The sequence below is a fragment of the Lissotriton vulgaris genome, chromosome 3_2, assembly GCF_964263255.1.
Source record: "Lissotriton vulgaris chromosome 3_2, aLisVul1.2, whole genome shotgun sequence".
NCBI classification, from domain to species: Eukaryota; Metazoa; Chordata; class Amphibia; order Caudata; family Salamandridae; genus Lissotriton; species Lissotriton vulgaris.
The window spans coordinates 105,449,252-105,471,836 of record NC_141690.1 but is presented as its reverse complement, the minus strand read 5'-3'; positions in this window follow the sequence as shown (position 1 = coordinate 105,471,836).

Genomic DNA, 22,585 nt, shown 5'->3' with positions numbered 1-22,585 from the left:
TCCAGCCACCCCCTATACTGTCTGGGCACTGCCAGGAGTCCTATCTACACCCCCTCCCAAGTCTAGTCACTGCTGGGAGTCCTATCCAGCCACCCCTCCTATGTCTGGGCACTGCTGGGAGTCCTGTGCACCCACCACTCAGATGTGACGCACCGTACACATACATGACAGACGTGTGTGCGGCACTTATCACTATTGCAATGGTCATATACGCGAGCCTGTGGCGCACCATACCCCGACATTAATGGCGTATGTGTGGCACATATCACTATTGCAATAGTGATATGCGCGTGCGTGTGGCGCAACGTACCCTGACATTAATGGAGTATGTGCGGCACGTATCACTACTGCAATGGTGATATGCGCGTGCGTGTGGCGCAACGTACCCCGAAAGTGATGGCGCATATGAGGCACGTTTTGCTATTGCAATAGTGATGTGGCCGTGTGGCGCACCGTACAGGTATACTTAGGTTGTTGTGGTACGTTGTACTCACTGTCTGCGCTGTTGTCGGTTTCGCTGTACGAGGTCGTAGGCGTACAGGACTGGGATGACACAGACGATGGGGTTCATGTCGTGTATGTCGCGTACCGGGGTGCAGTTCGGGCCGGACTCTGCTTTTACGGCAGTTTTCAGCTCTCACAGCAAAAGGGCCGTATGGAGTGTCGTCGACACGGATCGTACTTCCTGGTCCGGAAAGAGCGTCCAATTTACGTTCGGACGTAGCGTACAATCCGTATGTACTTTCTAGTTGTAGGTGTTTGGTACGCGTCGTACGGAGTGGCGCTTTGGGTTCGGATCATACTTGCTTGTTCGTACGGGGACGTTGAAGGTATACGATTCGTACGGGAAAAACGCTCCATACAGCTAATCGGAGCGCTTTTTCCCGAATCGGAATCGACCCCTTAATGTGTGGGCTGGTAGGTTTGTAGGCGTATAGGTTGGGAAGTTAATTAGGGACTAATTAATTAGCAATTAATTATTAATGTATTATTAATAATTTAATTCATTATTAATGTACATTATAATAATAATAATACTGATACTTATAAAGCGCGAACAGCTACCTAACCTGGAGGTGCCCCGGCGCTATGTGAGCAGTTTTAGCAGAACAAGTAGCAAAAGGGAGGCTTAGATTTTCTAAGTAAAGAGCCAAGTTTTTAATTGTTTCTTAAATCCAGATTCTGTTGTTGCAGACTGGATGAAGGGCGGTAGGGCGTTCCACAATTTCACTGTGCCAGCAGAAAAGGACCTGCCTCCAAGTCGAGCTTTTCTGACTCGTGGGGCGTGTAGCTGGATGAATACTGATTGTTTTAGTTATATTTTAGTAGTGGGTTGCTAGGTTTGTAACTGTATAGGATGGGAAGTTAATTAAGTAATAAGAATAAAAATGATCATTAATGTATACCTAAATAATTATTTGATTAATAATTATGTAAATTGTGTAATAATTATATATTTTAGTTACATTGTAGGTGTGGGCTGCTGGGTTTGTAGGTTGTAGGGAGGGAAGGATGGTAAAAATGAACTAACAATTAATTATGAATTGGTAACTAAATATGTAATTGAATACCAATTATGTCAATTGTTTTATACTTATTTATTTTATCTATAGTTTAGGTGTGGGCTGCTATGTTTGTAGAAGTATAGTGTGGCAAGTTAATTAAGTAATAATTAAATAAACATTATTTTTCTATTGAAAATTAGTTATTACATTGGTTATGAATTTTATAATTAGTTAATTGTTTTTTATTTGTTCAAATATATATTTAGTCTATATAAAGAGTTTTAATTCATTTCTACATTATTATGGTTTTTCACATATGTAATGTGTTTGAAGTGACCTACTGCTTAGATTAGAATGGGAATAATAAATGTAACCTCCGAAGTCCAACGCTTTCCCTACTATTGCACAGACTGAAGTGGGAATAGCAAATCTCGCCCCTCCAAAGTTTCCCTACTGCTAAATGCACAGACTGGAGTGGGAATAGTAAATCTTACCCCTTCGAAGTCCAACTCCTTACCTACTGTTAAACAGTCAGGAGTGGGAATAGTAAATCTTACCCCTCTGAAGTCCAATTCTTTCTCTACTGCTGCACAGACTGAAGTGGGAATAGTAAATGTAATCTCTCCAAAATCCAACTCTTTCCCTACTGTTGCACAGCCTGGAGTGGGAATAGTAAATGCAACGCCTCTGAAGTCCTACATTTACTCTACTGATGCATAACTGGAGTGGGAGTAGTATAGCTAATATTTTCAGACTCCAATACATTTCTTAATATTGGTAAAATATTGTGTTGGACTTGGCCCTTCTGGCAGGTTCACCCCTGAACTTTTTGCTTTTAATGGTGACCTGGTGATAGTGATTTTTGGGTTCTGCGCACTTTCACTGTGTCCCAGTGGAAAGTGCGTGCGCACTCTGAGTGCGTGTAGTGAGGTTGGCCTGCCCTCCCATAGGAATGCATGGGGAATGTCTGTGTCCCTGGTAGTTCCTGATGCGTGAGGCGTGCATGCTCAATTTTGGTATGTGCGAACTCGTGAGAGTGAATGCTGCCCAATGGTATGTGCGGCGTGTATGTGTCTAGTGGGGAAGTGCCACTTCTAGACATGGCTGTGTATGCGCTGTGAAGGTGCTGGCGTGTGATCGGCTGGAGCTGGCTGGGATGCCAGGCTCCATGAGTCATGATGGGTCTGCCAGGTGGTGAGTGTGGAGATTAGCATGCTGATGGCTGGGGAGGAGTGTACCTGTGTCCTGAATGAGGCTGGGTTTTCCCCAGACAATGCTGGCTCCGCCCCCTGTGGTGCGACTGATGACCCTAGCCCTGCCAGTGAATGAAATGGGTGGTTGAGCCATCAAAAGTGCTCCAAAACCAGCTGTGACTGGTTTTTTCCCCACCCTGCACCCTTAGACAAAGAAATGTGGTGTATAAAAATGGGGCTGTGTCCCCACAGATGTTGTCCTCTTCCAGGATCCTGAGGGGGCTGCTGCTGTTGCTGGGCCAGAGGACCGCCACTTGGACTGTCTCCCTGCCTGGAGACCCAGTGAGCTGGCTCTGGGCCCAGCCTTGCCCCCCTGCCCATCTGAGGAACTTGGCTGGACTGTTTGTTCCCCTCAAGCGCTGGAAGCGCTTTATTTGCTATGATAGCGCTTGGGAGCGCTGTACCTTCTCTGCCGGTGCCCACCCGGCATTTGGCCGCTTAATTGCCGATTTTTAAAGTCCCCTGGCAGGTGCCCACCCTGCCAGGGACCTTGCGCTGTGTTTGGCCCATATCGAGTGCCCACCTCGCTTTTTTGATGTAATGGCCGAGGGAGCCCGCCTCTCGACATTCACCGCCGCAGCCCAGGGACATCGCAACCATGGCCGGGCCGCTGCCTAGTGCGACCCGGAAGTCCCGCCTCCATACCCCCAGGGCGGCGCTGCCATTGGCGGCCCCAGAGGAAGTCAGGCAGATTGCAGCGTGACAGGGCCAGGCCGGAGAAGCAGGAAGCAGCCTGCACGTCCTGCCGAGGCTCCCGAGTTAGAGGAGAGCCCCGGACCTCTGCCAGCAGCCGGTGAAGAGGCCCGTCAAAGGGAGCCCGTAGCCAGAGCCGCCCGGGAAGCAGAGAGCCGTTGAGTGGGGACCTGGTGTGCAGTATCGGGGAGGAGGGTGTCAGGGCACATTGCCCGCCCCTCCCCTGCAGTGTGAAGAGCCTGAGAGGCTCCGACCGGGGGCATTGCTGGTTTTCGAGCCCTGAGAGGCCCCGGGGGCAATTGTGAGCTTGAGTCCCCCATGAGGGACTCCAACAGCGGCATCTTTGTGATTTGGAGCCCCAAGGCTCCTGGGGACATTTTTAAATTCAGAGCGCCCCGAGTGGCTCACGGCGCCACAGTGCTTTTGCGAGCCAGAGAGGCTCAAGGCACCCTAAGTGTTCCTAGGTCCCTCGTGAGGGACCCCCCCACCCAGTGAGGCTGCATCTGTGTTTTGAGAGCCCAGAGAGGCTCTAGGGGGCATTTCTTGTGGCCAGAGCCTGCGAGGCTCCAGCGTTGACCCTCATTATCTACACCAGTTGCCCAGCACTTTGTGGGCAACTGCCACGTTTAGGCCCTTGACACTGGGACACAGGGCGTCCTAGCCCTATGGAGGCCAGTTGGCCTAGGGACAGTCACAGGTGGTTACTAATGTGATTCTGGCGCATTTATGATTTATGTGCCAATGTGATTACTGCGCAATTGTGATTGCTACACCTCTGAATGTTTTTAGACATCATGTGTTTTCCTTCCCTGCACCTCTGAATGTGTTTTTATGCATCATGTGCCTTGTTCTACACCGCTGAATGTTTTTATGCATCATGTGTTACTTACACCTCTGAATGTATGTTATGCATCATGTGTTATGTGTTTACCCCCCTACAGGTATTGTGATACTTAGGTGGTTGTTCTCCTAGTACAGGTGGTGCTAGTGAGGTCCTGGTTACCAGTAGTTACTGGTTGTGTACTTTATGTTCTAAGTTCTAGGCCTACAAGTATTGTATTCTAAGATCTAAAAGTGCTGATTCCTGACAGTGGTCCGGTGGCCCTGTCTTGTACATATCCCCTGTAAATTCTGCCCGTGCCTGTTGGCACATTGTAAAGTGTGTGTTTTTATCTAATGTGTTTTGGTGTAATACAAAGGCTATTTTTATATATAACCTTGTGTGGAGTTTCCTTTGTGGTGGGCCTTGGGTGTTGTTGCTGGGGTGCGTGCGCAAATACTTAACTCACATCGCCTCCAAGTTTAACCTTGCTGCTCGCGCCACGTTACCTAGAGGGTGAGCAGGGGTTATCTTGGCGTGTAACTCCCTTGCCCTGACTTAGGAGTGGTGGTCTCTGACTGACTTTGGAGTAAGCCCTGGCCAGCCAGGTATCCCATTTCTAACATATTGTTATTATTAATATTTGTTTCTAATTTAAATTTTATAGTATTTGTTTAGATGCGTGGTAATTTATTTAATGTTTAGAATTCAATTGTTAATATTTGTTATGTTTCATGTTCAAATATATATATGTGTGTGTGTGTATATATATCAATATATACATATATATATCAATAATGTGCTTTATATAGTAGTAAATGTAAAGAATTCAAAAAATTAACATAATGTAAACTATTTCTTTTTAATAATTGTTTGAATAAATGCATACATATATATGTATATATATAAACATAAAGCAAACACAAGGAGATGATGGCCGGAGCGCTAAAACTTTTCAGACACTCAGCCCCGTCACAGATCTGGGTTGAATCCATCATCGTTCTACAGCTCACTTTGCCATCCCAGTTATGGCACAGCGAAATGGAAATCAGTCCTGACCCTGTGCCTCATGGGAATAGTCCAGCCCGAACTGCCAAGCCATGTCTTCCCTGGACCGGAAACCAACATCCTCAGACCGGTTTCGGGCTAACAGCCCTCATTAGCCAGGCTAGCTGGAATCCAGTGGCAAAGTGAGCAAGGGACCTACGTCTGGGCATACCCTGACAACTTAGGGCAAACAAAGCAAACACAAGGAGATGATGGACAGAGTGCTGAAAATTTTCAGACACTCACCCCCAGCCACAGATTTGGGTTGAATCCATCATCGTTCTTTAGCTCACTTCGCCACCCCAGTTCAGACACAGCTGTATGCAAATTAGTCTTGACCCTGTGCCTCATGGGAACAGTCTAGCCCGAACTGCCAAACCATGTCTTCCCTGGATAGGAAACAAGCATCCTGGGACTGGTTTCGGGCTAACAGCCAGGCTAGCTTGAATCCAGTGGCAACGTGAGCAAGGGACCCACGTCTGGGCATACCCTGCCAAATTAGGGTGAATAAAGCATATACAAGGAAATGATGGACAGAGCGCTGAAACTTTTCAAACACTCACCCCCAGTCACAGATCTGGGTTGACTCCATCATCATTCTTTAGCTCACTTTGCCACCCCAGTTCAGAAACATCTATATGCAAATCAGTCTTGACCCTGTGCCTCATGGGAACAGACTAGCCCGAACTGCCAAGCCATGTCTTACCTGGACTGGAAACAAGCATCCTGGGACCGGTTTTGGGCTAACAGCCCTCATCAGCCAAGCTAGGTTGAATCCAGTGGCAAAGTGAGCAAGGGACCCGCATCTGGGTATACCCTGCCAACTTAGGGCGAACAAAGCAAACACAAGGAGCTGATGGACAGAGCGCATAAACTTTTCAGACCCTCACCCCCAGCAACAGATCTTGGTTGAATCTATCATTGTTCTTTAGATCACATTGCCACCCAAGTTCGGACACAGCTATATGCAAATCAGTCTTGATCCTGTGCCTCATGGCAACAGTCCAGCCCAAACTGCCAAGCCATGTCTTCTCTGGACTGGAAACAAGCATCCTGGGACCGGTGTCAGGCTAACATCCCTCATCAGTCAGGCTAGCTTGAGTCCAGTGGCAAATTGAGCAAGGGACCCATGTCTGGGCAGACCCTGACAAATTAGGGTGAACAAAGCAAACACAAGGAGATGATTGACAGAGCGCTGAAGCGTTTCAGATAATCACCCCCAGTCACAGATCTAGGTTAAATCCATCATCCTTCTTTAGCTCACTTCACCACCCCAGTTCAGACACAGCTATATGCAAATCAGTCTTGACCCTGTGCCTCATGGGAACAGTCCAGCCCGAACTGCCAAGCCATGTCGTCTCTGGACTGGAAACAAGCATTTTGGGACCGGTTTCAGGCTAACAGCAAAGAGATGATGGATGAACTGCTGAAACTTTTCAGGTACTCACCCCCAGTCACAGATCTGGGTTGAATCCACCTCAATTCCGCTGGAGTCTGTGGCTGCACCTTGTGGCTTAAAGAATGTTTTAAAAAAGACTAAAAAGACATGTTTAATGTTTTTGTTAATGCTTTATTGAATATTTTTTGTGACAATCACTATTATTAAACATTACAATGTGTGAATTTATCAAATATACATTTGATTATAGTTATTGGTGAAATTTTCACAAAGCCAATAGGTCTGCTTTATATATGTTTATGTACTGACCCCTAGATAAAGCCAGTAGACTCCCCACTTTTAAAATGTTGGCGTTCACACCCTTTAACAAATCCAGAAGGTCTGCTTAACTTAACATGGCACCCTTTCTATTGTTACATTGCATAGTTAGCCATGCACAAAGTCAGCAGATTCAGCACAGGGCCTGGCAAGCAAGGTCCAGCGCCCAACCCCATGCCATTCACAACCGAAAGCCATGCACATGGAGGTGGTGGGCAGCCATTTTGGGGATGGATGAAGAGCACAGTGCACTGCCAAAGGCAGGGCATAGTGGGGTTTGTTGCCCACAGGGGTTGGAGACAGGCCGGGCCCTGCCCCCAAACCTATGCCATGCATAGCACTGGACTTTTTACTTTACATTTTAAAAAACATAGACATTCATTTAAAAAAAGTAAAGGCGTAAGTGATTTTATAGTTAGGAACTGTAATAGTAAATATCTTACATTTCCTTTTAAAAAAATATTAGAAATTCGCTGATAAAAGCAAAGGTTAGAGGGACGTTAAAGCTAGGAGAAAATGTCAGTTAAAACATACCATTATAAACTAACCAAACTACTGAAATTCACTAGTTGTAGTTATCTCAAGTAACTATAGCTCCAGCCCTAAAGTAACTATACCTCAAGCCCTCGCCATACACTGTTACTTACCTCCCATATTACATCACATCACATGTTCTATGACAGCATTGATAACATCACTGCAACATCTGAAATGACATCATTGATGACAACACTGTGCCTAGCAAGAGCTCAAAACCCCTTTCCTTGATCGATCCCTAGCGAACAGATATAAGCAGCCGGAGCCTGAGACTGACACCTCACCCCTCTCCGATACAGTGTTAACAAGACCTTTGAGATGGAACTCTTCGTCACTGTCATTACAATTACTATTATCTGGAGTGTCTTGCTTTACTGTATTTTGTTCTGCTCTCTTTTCCTCTGCGTTGTGAAGCACTCCGATACCCTTCGGTCAGGCTAGCGCTATATAAAACCTCTTAAATACAAAAAATAAAATAAAATAAATTATAGTTACATTAGGGTGTAATGTATAAAAAATGTAATCATTTAAAAATTAGTTACTGTGGGCTGCTATTTAAGCGTAGTCTGTGAATAACAATGGATTTGGGTTTCTTTTTGTATTAGCATGTCCCTCTCCAAAGCTCTCTTTAGAAATTGTTAAACCTCTTTATTAAGTAGTGAGTTTTACCCTTTTTCCAGGCATTTCTCCTCGTCACTCTGACATTTACTCCGGAAACATATATATTCTACTGGAATGGCAATCTCCGCTAAGAAAAGATAGGGGAGTGGTTGGTAGAGGTCTTTGCCCACAGGTTTATGAACAGCACTTAAAAGTAAGTGAATAGAACTACTATAGTACTACCTTATGTACTTATGCAGTTTGTGAGTAGGTTCATAGTCTTTATTTGTTGTCTAAACCCCACAAACCAGAGCTATCAACCGAGCTGCAGTTTATAATGATATTTCAATATGTGCCACCATGATTGAAGCTTGAGGTACCCCTACTTTGTTGCAGTCTGTCTTAGATGTGAAAGATAGTATTGAGATACTGCTTGATCTGTCCTTAATGCTGGAGATCCAGTTGGGGATGCTTAATTCAATGCCAGTTTCTGTTATTCATTATTGTAGTGATTAATGATTGAGAGACCTGGCATCCTTGTTATGTTTTTCCCCTAACGTTTGCCTATCCTGCTTTACTGATTTAGCTTTTGCTGTCTTTAGGACTCTGCACACTTTACCACTTCTAACCAGTGCTAAAGTGCTTTTTCTCTCACCTTAAACATGGTAGAATTAGCTTATCACCAATTGACATATTTAATTTACTTGTAAGCCCCTAGTAAAGTGACACTATATGTACCCAGGGCCGATAAATTAAATGTTACTAGAGGCCCTGCAGCACAGATTATGCCGTCCACTTACGTAGCCGTTTAAACAGACCACAGGTCTGCCATTGCAACCTGTGTGGCAGTTTTTAAAATGCCATTTCGACTTGGCAATATAAATCTTTTGCAAGACCCAAACCTCCCTTTTAAAACATATATGTCACACCTAGGTTATGCCCTGGAGAGCCCAGAGAGCAGGGAGCAGTGTATTTTAAATAGTTGGGCATGCACTTTTTTGTCTTACATGTCCTGGTAGTGAAAAACTCTTACATTTGTTTTTCACTCACTACCTCTCCCATACAATAACTTTGGAGCCTTATTAGATTTAATATGCTGTAACTTCTAAATGGGAACATGTAACCAGTTCATGTTTGGTGTTTTTGAAATTGTAATGAAACTCCTCCTCTGGTAAAGTCAGATTTTAAGTTGCAATTCTGAAAGAAAGTTGGCATTTCCCTGCCTTAGCCATGTAGTGCATGCAGCCTTCCTCTGGGTCACGGAACTGGAAGTAGCTGACAGTGGGGCTTTGTGTATTTTTCCTAGATAGCCACACACACTAGAGTGCTTAGGTGTGCCTGGAGGGGCCATCACTGACAGGCAGGGAGGGTGGAGTTGGGCACAGCCCTACTCACACTTGAATAGTACGTGTTCTTCCCAGGGGCAGCTCCTCCACTAGGGAGGAGGAAAGTCACCTCACTGCTTTCTTGCAGTGCAAGAAGCAGAAACATAAAATGGTAATAACTTCCTGTTATTACCATTTTATGTTTAGTGCGGGTGGGCGGGGCTGCTCTGTGAGCAGTGGAGGAGTGGTGTGCACACTCCTGAGGGTGCAATGACTGTTTGGTCTGCCCTTTGGGGTCGCCCAAACCAGTCATGCACAATCTGCCCTTTCTCCATGCAGGCTGCAATGCAGCCAGCACGGAGAACATGACCTCCCCTTATTCCCCTGGCAGGGCGACGGACCCACCAATTACAATGCTGCCATTGCAGAATTTTGATTGGCTTAGGGGAGGGAGGGGAGGCTGCCTGCTTCCTGTTCCTGCCAGAGGCAGGAGAGCAGCAGCAGGAGCCAAGAAGGCACGGGACCGGGCCGGCAGGAAGGTATGTTTTTAAAAATGATTTATTATTAAATTAAAACTCCCCCCTCCCTGCATGACCCCCGGCCCTCCCACCCCCGAGCCATGCCAGCCGCAACTGGTTCAGCTTTCACATATAGGGCTGCTTACCCCCTGTAGTTAATCTGGAGCAAGGACAGAGAAGGTAGGAATCCAGTGGACTTCAAACCTCTAGAATAGAGATCTTCAAACTTTTTGATCCCAAGACCCCCCTTGTCAAACTTTATTTAGGCGTAAGGACCCCCTTCGGACAAAGTTTTATAACCCGGTACTCCTCATCATCAACAATTATCAACACCGATAAACGTTCCAAATTCCCACAACAAATAATTTTTACGGTGGTAAAATAATATTAGACAGTGTTTAGCAAACCAAAGGTCCTTGAGCATGGGTTTGTAGTCAGAGGTGTAGTTCAAATGAAACTGCCTCATTTATGAGAAATTGGCGTAGGGCAGCGCTGCAAATCTTTTTGCTGCACTGCTGCAAATCTTCTTGCTCGCTGCCCTATGCCAATATGAAAGGGCTTGAATGCACCGTTAGTTATGAAATACAGTGCATTCCTGTCCTTTTCCCTTGTGTTGGCACACAAATTGCTCCATAGCACCAACATAGGCAGGATGGTTTTTGTACAAGAAGGGGCACCTTTCTTCACAAAAACAATCCAGAGAGGCGTTTTCCTCTTTCTATGTGAGCCGCAGAATGCACCACACATGGAAAGAGGAAAAAACTAGAAGAAATTACAATATTTCTCCTCGTTACGCCTCCGATAGGGAGGCGTCCGTTTTTGGAGCTGCCCCAGGTTTACTTGATTTTGTAAATATGTGGCAGCATCAAAATCCATGGGTGTTGCGTGGGAACCCCAAACAAAGCCCATGGAACGGCTCCTTGACCCAGAGTAAGGCAACGCAGTGACTTGAACTGCTATGTCTTACTCCAAATCTATGAGGCCATGCAAAGCCATGCAGGGTGACTTTGCACCGCCTCATAGGTATGGTTTTGATGCTTGCACCGCCAGAGGGTCTGAAAAAGTGATGCCCAGGCGATGCAAGCCTCTCATAAATAAGCTTAAAACCAATCTGTATGTTTTTTAGGACTTTCACCATCTGGTATCTACATATAAAATAATGGGCAGTGTAATGAAACAAAATTAAAAAGTTATTACTCATTGGGAAATGCACTTCTGTACATTATGAAACCTCTATTAGTTAATGTATTGCAGAGGTCTATGTGTAACCAGTGAGCTACAGAATTAAACCTTGATTAGTACAGTGGAGATTAGTGATGAGCCACAACGTCACCTAGGACAGAAAGCACTGTGCATAAGTAATTCATTATTTTATACTTGAATTACACACAGTGTAAGATAGGGTGCTGCAAAACATGGAAACAGTTTTACACTAAAATAGTGCTTCCAAAATGTATATTTTATTAATACCAGAGCGTATGTAATGCAAATTCTTTTTTACATGACTGTCCCTTCGACACCTCTTTAGGGGTACTAAGGTTCTGTAAATGCAGTTAAAATTGAAAGCAAGCACTTCACTGCCCAGTTGTTAACCCTTTGCACTACCAAACAAATCTTTGTCATCACAAAGCTTGGAGTGATTTGAACAATTAAAGCCAGAACCTGCTCCCAAGCACCCTTTTACACTTGCAGATTAACTGATAGGCACATTTACATTTTGTTAAGGCAAGCAGGCACACTGGCACGAAAGCTTTTCACACGCGTGGGGATGGGGGGGTCACGCATGGGGGGGTCACGCGTGGGGATGGGGGGGTCACGCGTGGGGATGGGGGGGTCAGGCGTGGGGATGGGGGGTCAGGCGTGGGGATGGGGGGGTCACGCGTGGGGATGGGGGTTCACGCGTGGGGATAGGGGGGTCACGCGTGGGGATGGGGGGTCACGCGTGGGGATGGGGGGTCACGCGTGGGGATGGGGGGTCACGCGTGGAGATGGGGGTCAAGCGTGGGGATGGGGGGTCACGTGTGGGGATGGGGGGGTCACGCGTGGGGATGGGGGGGGTCACGCGTGGGGATGGGTGGGGTCACGCGTGGGGATGGGGGGTCACGCGTGGGGATGGGGGGGGTCACGCGTGGGGATGGGGGGTCACGCGTGGGGATTGGGGGGTCACGCATGGGGATTGGGGGAGTCACGCATGGGGATTGGGGGGTCACGCGTGGGGATATGGGGGTCACACGTGGGGATATGGGGGTCACGCGTGGGGATATGGGGGTCACGCGTGGGGGGATGGGGGTCACGTGGGTCACGTGTGGGGATATGGGGGTCAAGCGTGGGGGGATGGGGGTCACGTGTGGGGATATGGGGGTCACGCGTGGGGATATGGGGGTCACGCGTGGGGATATGGGGGTCACGCGTGGGGGGATGGGGGTCACGCGGGTCACGCGTGGGGATATGGGGGTCAAGCGTGGGGGTCACGCGTGGGGATATGGGGGTCACGCGTGGGGATATGGGGGTCACGCGTGGGGATATGGGGGTCACGCGTGGGGATATGGGGGTCACGCGTGGGGATATGGGGGTCACGCGTGGGGGGATGGGGGTCACGTGTGGGGGATGGGGGTCACGCGTGGGGATATGGGGGTCACGCGTGGGGATATGGGGGTCACGCGTGGGGATATGGGGGTCACGCGTGGGGGGATGGGGGTCACGCGTGGGGGGATGGGGGTCACACGTGGGGGGATGGGGGTCACACGTGGGGGGATGGGGGGTCACGCGGGTCACACAGGGGGGGGTAATGGGGGGTCACGCGGGTCACGCGTGGGGGGATGGGGGTCACGCGTGGGGGGATGGGGGGTCACGCCTGGGGACGGGGGGGTCACGCCTGGGGACGGGGGGGGTCACGCTTGGGGACGGGGGTCACACGTGGGGACGGGGGGGTCACACGTGGGGACGAGGGGGGTCACGCGTGGGGACGAGGGGGGTCACGCATGGGGACAAGGGGGGTCACGCGTGGGGACGAGGGGGGTCACGTGTGGGGACGGGGGGGTCACGCATGGGGAAGGGGGGGTCACGCGTCGGGAAGGGGGGGTCACGCGTGGGGATGGGGGTCACGCGTGGGGATGGGGGGTCACGCGTGGGGATGGGGGTCACGCGTGGGGATGGGGGTGTCACGCGTGGGGATGGGGGGGTCACGCGTGGGGATGGGGGTTCACGCGTGGGGATGGGGGTTCACGCATGGGGTTGGGGGGGTCACGCGTGGGGATGGGGGGGTCACGCGTGGGGATGGGGGGGGTCCCGCGTGGGGATGGGGGGGTCACATGTGGGGATGGCCGGGTCACGCGTGGGGAGGGGGGGTCACGCGTGGGGAGGGGGGGGTCACGCGTGGGGATGGGGGGGTCACGCGTGGGGATGGGGGGTCACGCGTGGGGATGGGGGGTCACGCGTGGGGATATAGGGGATATGAAGGTTATGGATGGGGGTCACGCATGGGGACGGGGGGGTCACGCGTGGGGACGGGGGAGTCACGTGTGGGGACGGGGGAGTCACGTGTGGGGACGGGGGGGTCACGTGTGGGGACGGGGGGGTCACGCGTGGGGACGGGGGGGTCACGCCTGGTGACGGGGGGTCACGCGTGGGGATGGGGGTCACCCGTGGGGATGGGGGGGTCACATGGGGGGTCACGCGTGGGGATGGGGGTCACGCGTGGGGATGGGGGGTCACGCGTGGGGATGTGGGGTCACGCGTGGGGATGGGGGGGTCACGCGTGGGGATGGGGGGTCACGCGTGGGGATGGGGGGTCACGCGTGGGGATGGGGGGTCACGCATGGGGTTGGAGGGGTCACGCGTGGGGATGGGGGGTCACGTGTGGGGATGGGGGTCACGCGTGGGGATGGGGGGTCACGCGTGGGGATGGGGGGGTCACGCGTGGGGATGGGGGGGTCACGCGTGGGGATGGGGGGTCACGCATGGGGATGGGGGGATCACGCGTGGGGATGGGGGGGTCACGCGTGGGGATGGGGGGGTCACGCGTGGGGATGGGGGGTCACGTGTGGGGATGGCGGGGTCACGCGTGGGGATGGGAGGGGCCACGTGTGGGGATGGGGGGTCACGTGTGGGGATGGCGGGGTCACGCGTGGGGAGGGGGGGGTCACGCGTGGGGATTCGGGGGTCACGCGTGGGGATTCGGGGGTCACGCGTGGTGACGGGGGGTCACGCGTGGGGACGGGGGGTCACGCCTGGTGACGGGGGGTCACGCCTTGTGACGGGGGGTCACGCCTGGTGACAGGGGGGTCACGCCTGGGGACGGGGGGAAACGCCTGGTGACGGGGGGGTCACGCCTGGTGACAGGGGGGTCACGCCTGGTGACGGGGGGGTCACGCCTGGGGATGGGGGGGTCACGCACAGGGACTGGGGGGGTCACGCTTGGGGATGGGGGGGTCACGCGTGGGGATGGAGGGGTCACGCGTGGGGATGGGGGGGTCACGCATGGGGATATAGGGGATATGAAGGTTACGGATGGGGGTCACACTTGGGTATGGGGGGTCACGCGTGGGGATGGGGGGTCACGTGTGGGGTTGGGGGGGTCACGCGTGGGGATGGGGGGTCACGCGTGGGGATGGGGGGGTCACGCGTGGGGATGGGGGGGTCACGCGTGGGGATGGGGGGGTCACGCGTGGGTATGGGGGGTCACTCATGGGGACGGGGGAGTCACGCGTGGGGACGGGGGGGTCACGCGTGCGGACAGGGGGGTCACGCGTGGGGACGGGGGGTCACGCGTGGGGACAGGGGGGTCACGCCTGGTGACGGGGGGTCAGGCCTGGTGACGGGGGGGTCACGCCTGGTGACAGGGGGGTCACGCCTGGGGACGGGGGGAAACGCCTGGTGACGGGGGGGTCACGCCTGGTGACGGGGGGTCACGCCTGGGGACGGGGGGTCACGCCTGGGGATGGGGGGTCACGCCTGGGGCAGGGGGTCACGCATGGGGACTGGGGGGGGTCACGCTTGGGGAGGGGGGGTCACGCGTGGGGATTGGGGGGTCACGCGTGGGGATGGAGGGGTCACGCGTGGGGATGGGGGGGTCACGCATGGGGATATAGGGGATATGAAGGTTACGGATGGGGGTCACACGTGGGTATGGGGGGTCACGCATGGGGACGGGTGTCACGCGTGGGGACGGGGGGGTCATGCGTGGGGACGGGGGAGTCATGCGTGGGGACGGGGGAGTCACGCGTGGGGACCGGGGGGTCACGCGTGGGGACGGGGGGTCACGCGTGGGGACGGGGGGTCACGCGTGAGGACGGGGGGTCACACCTGGTGATGGGGGGTCACGCCTGGTAACGGGGGGAAACGCCTGGTGATGGGGGGGTCACGCCTGGTGACGAGGGGGTCACGCCTGGTGACGGGGGGGTCACGCGTGGGGATAGGGGTCACGCGTTGGGATGGGGGGTCACGCGTGGGGATGGGGGGTCACGCGTGGGGATGGGGGTCACGCGTGGGGATGGGGGGTCACGCGTGGGGAGGGGGGGTCACGCCTGGGGAGAGGGAGTCACGCGTGGTCACGCGTGGGGATGGGGGGTCACGCGTGGGGATGGGGGGTCACGCGTGGGGATGGGGGGTCACGCGTGGGGAGGGGGGGTCACGCCTGGGGAGGGGGGTCACGCGTGGGGATGGGGGGTCACGCGTGGGGATGGGGGGTCACGCGTGGGGATGGGGGGTGTCACGCATGGGGATGGGGGGTGTCACGCGTGGGGATGGGGGCTGTCACGCGTGGGGATGGGGGCTGTCACGCGTGGGGATGGGGGGGTCACGCGTGAGGATGGGGGGGTCACGCGTGGGGATGGGGGGGTCACGCGTGGGGATGGGGGGGTCACGCGTGGGGATGGGGGGTCACGCGTGGGGATGGGGGGTCACGCGTGGGGAGGGCGGGTCATGCGTGGGGATGGGGGGGTCACGCGTGGGGATGGGGGGTCACGCGTGGGGATGGGGGTCACGTGTGGGGATGGGGGGTCACGTGTGGGGATGGGGGGTCACACGTGCGGATATAGGGGATATGAAGGTTACGGATGGGGGTCACGCGTGGGGATGGGGGTCACGCGTGGGGACGGGGGGGTCACGCGTGGGGATGGGGGGTCACACGTGGGGAGGGGGGTCACACGTGGGGACGGGGGGGTCACGCGTGGGGACGGGGGGGTCACGCCTGGTGACGGGGGGTCACGCCTGGGGACGGGGGGAAACGCCTGGTGACAGGGGGGTCACGTCTGGTGACGGGGGGTCACGCCTGGTGACGGGGGGGTCACACCTGGGGACGGGGGGTCACGCGTGGGGATGGGGGGTCACGCGTGGGGATGGGGGGTCACGCGTGGGGATGGGGGGTCACGCGTGGGGATGGGGGTCACGCGTGGGGATGGGGGGTCACAAGTGGGGATGGGGGGTCACAAGTGGGGATGGGGGGGTCACAAGTGGGGATGGGGGGGTCACAAGTGGGGATGGGGGGTCACGCGTGGGGATGGGGGTCACGCGCGGGGAGGGGGGTCACGCGTGGGGAGGGGGGTCACGCATGGGGAGGGGGGTCACGCGTGGGGAGGGGGGTCACGCGTGGGGAGGGGGGGTCACGGGTGGGGAGGGGGGTCACGCGTGGGGAGGGGGGGTCACGCATGGGGATAGGGGGTCACGCGTCGGGATGGGGGTCACGCGTGGAGATGGGGGGTCACGCGTAGGGATGGGGGGTCACGCGTGGGGATGGGGGGTCACGCGTGGGGATGGGGGGTCACGCGTGGGGATGAAGGGTCACGTGTGGGGATGGGGGGTCACGCGTGGGGATGGGGGGTCACGCGTGGGGATGGGGGGTCACGCGTGGGGTGGGGGTCACGCGTGGGGATGGGGGGTCACGCGTGGGGATGGGGGGGTCACGCGTGGGGATATAGGGGATATGAAGGTTACGGATGGGGGTCACGCCTGGGTATGGGGGGTCACGCGTGGGGATGGGGGTCACGCGTGGGGACGGGGGGTCACGCGTGGGGACGGGGGGGTCACGCGTGGGGACGGGGGGTCACGCGTGGGGACGGGGGTCACGCGTGGGGACGGGGGGTCACGCGTGGGGAGGGGGGGTCACGCGTGAAGAGGGGGGGTCACGCGTGGGGAGGGGGGTCACGCGTGGGGAGGGGGGTCACGCGTGGGGATGGGGGGGTCACGCGTGGGGATGGGGGGTCACGTGTGGGGATGGGGGGTCACACGTGGGGATATAGGGGATATGAAGGTTACGGATGGGGGTCACGCGTGGGGATGGGGGTCACGCGTGGGGACGGGGGGGTCACGCATGGGGATGGGGGGTCACACGTGGGGACGGGGGGGTCACACGTGGGGACGGGGGGGTCACGCGTGGGGACGGGGGGGTCACGCCTGGTGACGGGGGGTCACGCCTGGGGACGGGGGGAAACGCCTGGTGACAGGGGGGTCACGCCTGGTGACGGGGGGTCACGCCTGGTGACGGGGGGTCACACCTGGGGACGGGGGGTCACGCCTGGGGACGTGGGGGTCACGCGTGGGGATGGGGGGTCACGCGTGGGGATGGGGGGTCACGCGTGGGGATGGGGGGTCACGCGTGGGGATGGGGGTCACGCGTGGGGATGGGGGGGTCACAAGTGGGGATGGGGGGTCACAAGTGGGGATGGGGGGGTCACAAGTGGGGATGGGGGGGTCACAAGTGGGGATGGGGGTCACGCGTGGGGATGGGGGTCACGCGTGGGGAGGGGGTTCACACGTGGGGAGGGGGGGTCACGCGTGGGGAGGGGGGGTCACGCGTGGGGAGGGGGGGTCACGCGTGGGGAGGGGGGTCACGCGTGGGGATGGGGGGTCACGCGTGGGGATAGGGGGTCACGCGTAGGGATGGGGGGTCACGCGTGGAGATGGGGGGTCACGCGTAGGGATGGGGGGTCACGCGTGGGGATGGGGGGTCACGCGTGGGGATGGGGGGTCACGCGTGGGGATGAAGGGTCACGTGTGGGGATGGGGGGTCACGCGTGGGGATGGGGGGTCACGCGTGGGGTGGGGGTCACGCGTGGGGATGGCGGGGTCACGCGTGGGGATGGCGGGGTCACGCGTGGGGATGGGGGGGTCACACGTGGGGATGGGGGGGTCACGCGTGGGGATATAGGGGATATGAAGGTTACGGATGGGGGTCACGCCTGGGTATGGGGGGTCACACATGGGGATGGGGGTCACGCGTGGGGACGGGGGGTCACGCGCTGGGACGGGGGGTCACGCGTGGGGACGGGGGTCACGCGTGGGGCGGGGGGTCACGCGCTGGGACGGGGGGGTCACGCATGGGGACGAGGGGGGTCACACGTGGGGACGAGGGGGGGTCACGCGTGGGGACGGGGGGGTCACGCGTGGGGAAGGGGGGGTCACGTGTGGGGAAGGGGTGGTCACGCGTGGGGATGTGGGGTCACGCGTGGGGAGGGGGGGTCACGCGTGGGGAGGGGGGGTCACGCGTGGGGAGGGGGGTCACGCGTGGGGAGGGGGGTCACGCGTGGGGAGGGGGGTCACGCGTGGGGAGGGGGGTCATGCGTGGGGATGGGGGGGTCACGCGTGGGGATGGGGGGTCACTCGTGTGGATAGGAGGTCACGAGTAGGGATGGGGGGTCACGCGTGGGGATGGGGGGTCACGCGTAGGGATGGGGGGTCACGCGTGGGGATGGGGGGTCACGCGTGGGGATGGGGGGTCACGCGTGGGGATGAAGGGTCACGCGTGGGGATGGGGGGTCACGTGTGTGGGGTGGGGGTCACGCGTGGGGATGGGGGGGGGTCACGCGTGGGGATGGGGGGGTCATGCGTGGGGATGGGGGGGTCACGCGTGGGGATGGGGGGGTCACGCGTGGGGATATAGGGGATATGAAGGTTACGGATGGGGGTCACGCCTGGGTATGGGGGGCACGCGTGGGGATGGGGGTCACGCGTGGGGACGGGGGGTCACGCGTGGGGACGGGGGGGTCACGCGTGGGGACGGGGGGGTCACGCGTGGGGACGGGGGTCACGCGTGGGGACGGGGGGTCACGCGTGGGGACGGGGGGTCACGCGTGGGGATGGGGGGTCACGCGTGGGATGGGGGGGTCACGCGTGGGGATGGGGGGTTCACGCGTGGGGATGGGGGTTCACGCGTGGGGATGGGGGGTCACGCGTGGGAATGGGGGGTCACGCGTGGGGATGGGGGGTTCACGCGTGGGGATATGGGGGTCACGCGTGGGGATGGGGGGGTCACAAGTGGGAATGGGGGGTCACAAGTGGGGATGGGGGGGACCCACGTGGGGATGGGGGGGTCACGCGTGGGGACGGGGGGTCATGCGTGGGGATGGGGGGGTCACGCGTGGGGATGGGGGGGTCACGCGTGGGGATGGGGGGTCACGCGTGGGGATGGGGGGGGCACGCGTGGGGATGGGGGGTCACGCGTGGGGATGGGGGTCACGCGTGGGGAGGGGGGGTCACGCCTGGGGAGGGGGGGTCACGCGTGGGGATGGGGGGTCACGCGTGGGGATGGGGGGTCACGCGTGGGGATGGGGGGTGTCACGCGTGGGGATGGGGGGTGTCACGCGTGGGGATGGGGGCTGTCACGCGTGGGGAAGGGGGCTGTCACGCGTGGGGATGGGGGGTCACGCGTGAGGATGGGGGGGTCACGCGTGGGGATGGGGGGTCACGCGTGGGGATGGGGGGGTCACGCGTGGGGATGGGGGGTCACGCGTGGGGATGGGGGGTCACGCGTGGGGAGGGCGGGTCATGCGTGGGGATGGGGGGGTCACGCGTGGGGATGGGGGGGTCACGCGTGGGGATGGGGGGTCACGTGTGGGGATGGGGGGTCACACGTGGGGATATAGGGGATATGAAGGTTACGGATGGGGGTCACGCGTGGGGATGGGGGTCACGCGTGGGGACGGGGGGTCATGCGTGGGGATGGGGGGTCACACGTGGGGACGGGGGGGTCACACGTGGGGACGGGGGGGTCACGCGTGGGGACGGGGGGGTCACGCCTGGTGACGGGGGGTCACGCCTGGGGACGGGGGGAAACGCCTGGTGACAGGGGGGTCACGTCTGGTGACGGGGGGTCACGCCTGGTGACGGGGGGGTCACACCTGGGGACGGGGGGTCACGCCTGGGGACGGGGGGGTCACGCGTGGGGATGGGGGTCACGCGTGGGGATGGGGGGTCACGCGTGGGGATGGGGGTCACGCGTGGGGATGGGGGGGTCACAAGTGGGGATGGGGGGTCACAAGTGGGGATGAGGGGGTCACAAGTGGGGATGGGGGGGTCACAAGTGGGGATGGGGGGTCACGCGTGGGGATGGGGGTCACGCGCGGGGAGGGGGGTCACGCGTGGGGAGGGGGGTCACGCGTAGGGAGGGGGGGGTCATGCGTGGGGAGGGGGGGTCACGCGTGGGGAGGGGGGGTCACGGGTGGGGAGGGGGGTCACGCGTGGGGAGGGGGGGTCACGCGTGGGGATAGGGGGTCACGCGTAGGGATGGGGGGTCACGCGTGGAGATGGGGGGTCACGCGTAGGGATGGGGGGTCACGCGTGGGGATGGGGGGTCACGCGTGGGGATGGGGGGTCACGCGTGGGGATGAAGGGTCACGCGTGGGGATGGGGGTCACGCGTGGGGATGGGGGGTCACGCGTGGGGATGGGGGGTCACGCGTGGGGATGGGGGGTCACGCGTGGGGTGGGGGTCACGCGTGGGGATGGGGGGGTCATGCGTGGGGATGGGGGGGTCACGCGCAGCGATGGGGGGGTCACGCGTGGGGATATAGGGGATATGAAGGTTACGGATGGGGGTCACGCCTGGGTATGGGGGGTCACGCGTGGGGATGGGGGTCACGCGTGGGGACGGGGGGTCACGCGTGGGGACGGGGGGGTCACGCGTGGGGACGGGGGGTCACGCGTGGGGACGGGGGTCACGCGTGGGGACGGGGGGTCACGCGTGGGGAGGGGGGGTCACGCGTGGGGAGGGGGGTCACGCGTGGGGAGGGGGGGTCACGCGTGAAGAGGGGGGGTCACGCGTGGGGATGGGGGGGTCACGTGTGGGGATGGGGGGTCACACGTGGGGATATAGGGGATATGAAGGTTACGGATGGGGGTCACGCGTGGGGATGGGGGGGTCACGTGTGGGGATGGGGGGTCACACGTGGGGATATAGGGGATATGAAGGTTACGGATGGGGGTCACACGTGGGGACAGGGGGGGTCACACGTGGGGACGGGGGGGTCACGCGTGGGGACGGGGGGGTCACGCCTGGTGACGGGGGGTCACGCCTGGGGACGGGGGGAAACGCCTGGTGACAGGGGGGTCACGCCTGGTGACGGGGGGTCACGCCTGGGGACGGGGGGAAACGCCTGGTGACAGGGGGGTCACGTCTGGTGACGGGGGGTCACGCCTGGTGACGGGGGGTCACACCTGGGGACGGGGGGTCACGCCTGGGGACGGGGGGGTCACGCCTGGGGACGGGGGGGTCACGCGTGGGGATGGGGGGTCACGCGTGGGGATGGGGGGGTCACGCGTGGGGATGGGGGGTCACGCGTGGGGATGGGGGTCACGCGTGGGGATGGGGGGGTCACAAGTGAGGATGGGGGGTCACAAGTGGGGATGGGGGGGTCACAAGTGGGGATGGGGGGGTCACAAGTGGGGATGGGGGGTCACGCGTGGGGATGGGGGTCACGCGCGGGGAGGGGGGTCACGCGTGGGGAGGGGGGTCACGCGTGGGGAGGGGGGTCACGTGTGGGGAGGGGGGTCACGCGTGGGGATGGGGGGTCACGCGTGGGGATAGGGGGTCACGCGTAGGGATGGGGGTCACGCGTGGAGATGGGGGGTCACGCGTAGGGATGGGGGGGTCACGCGTGGGGATGGGGAGTCACGCGTGGGGATGGGGGGGTCACGCGTGGGGATGAAGGGTCACGTGTGGGGATGGGGGGTCACGCGTGGGGATGGGGGGTCACGCGTGGGGATGGGGGGTCACGCGTGGGGTGGGGGTCACGCGTGGGGATGGGGGGGTCACGCGTGGGGATGGGGGGGTCACGCGTGGGGATATAGGGGATATGAAGGTTACGGATGGGGGTCACGCCTGGGTATGGGGGGTCACACGTGGGGATGGGGGTCACGCGTGGGGACGGGGGGTCACGCGTGGGGACGGGGGGGTCACGCGTGGGGACGGGGGGTCACGCGTGGGGACGGGGGGGTCACGCGTGGGGACGGGGGGGTCATGCGTGGGGACGGGGGGGTCACGCATGGGGACGAGGGGGGTCACACGTGGGGACGAGGGGGGGTCACGCGTGGGGACGGGGGGGTCACGCGTGGGGAAGGGGGGGTCACGCGTGGGGAAGGGGGGGTCACGCGTGGGGATGGGGGGTCACGCGTGGGGAGGGGGGGTCACGCGTGGGGAGGGGGGGGTCACGCGTGGGGAGGGGGGTCACGCGTGGGGAGGGGGGTCACGCGTGGGGAGGGGGGTCACGCGTGGGGATGGGGGGTCACGCGTGGGGATGGGGGGTCACGTGTGGGGATAGGGGGTCACGCGTAGGGATGGGGGGTCACGCGTGGGGAT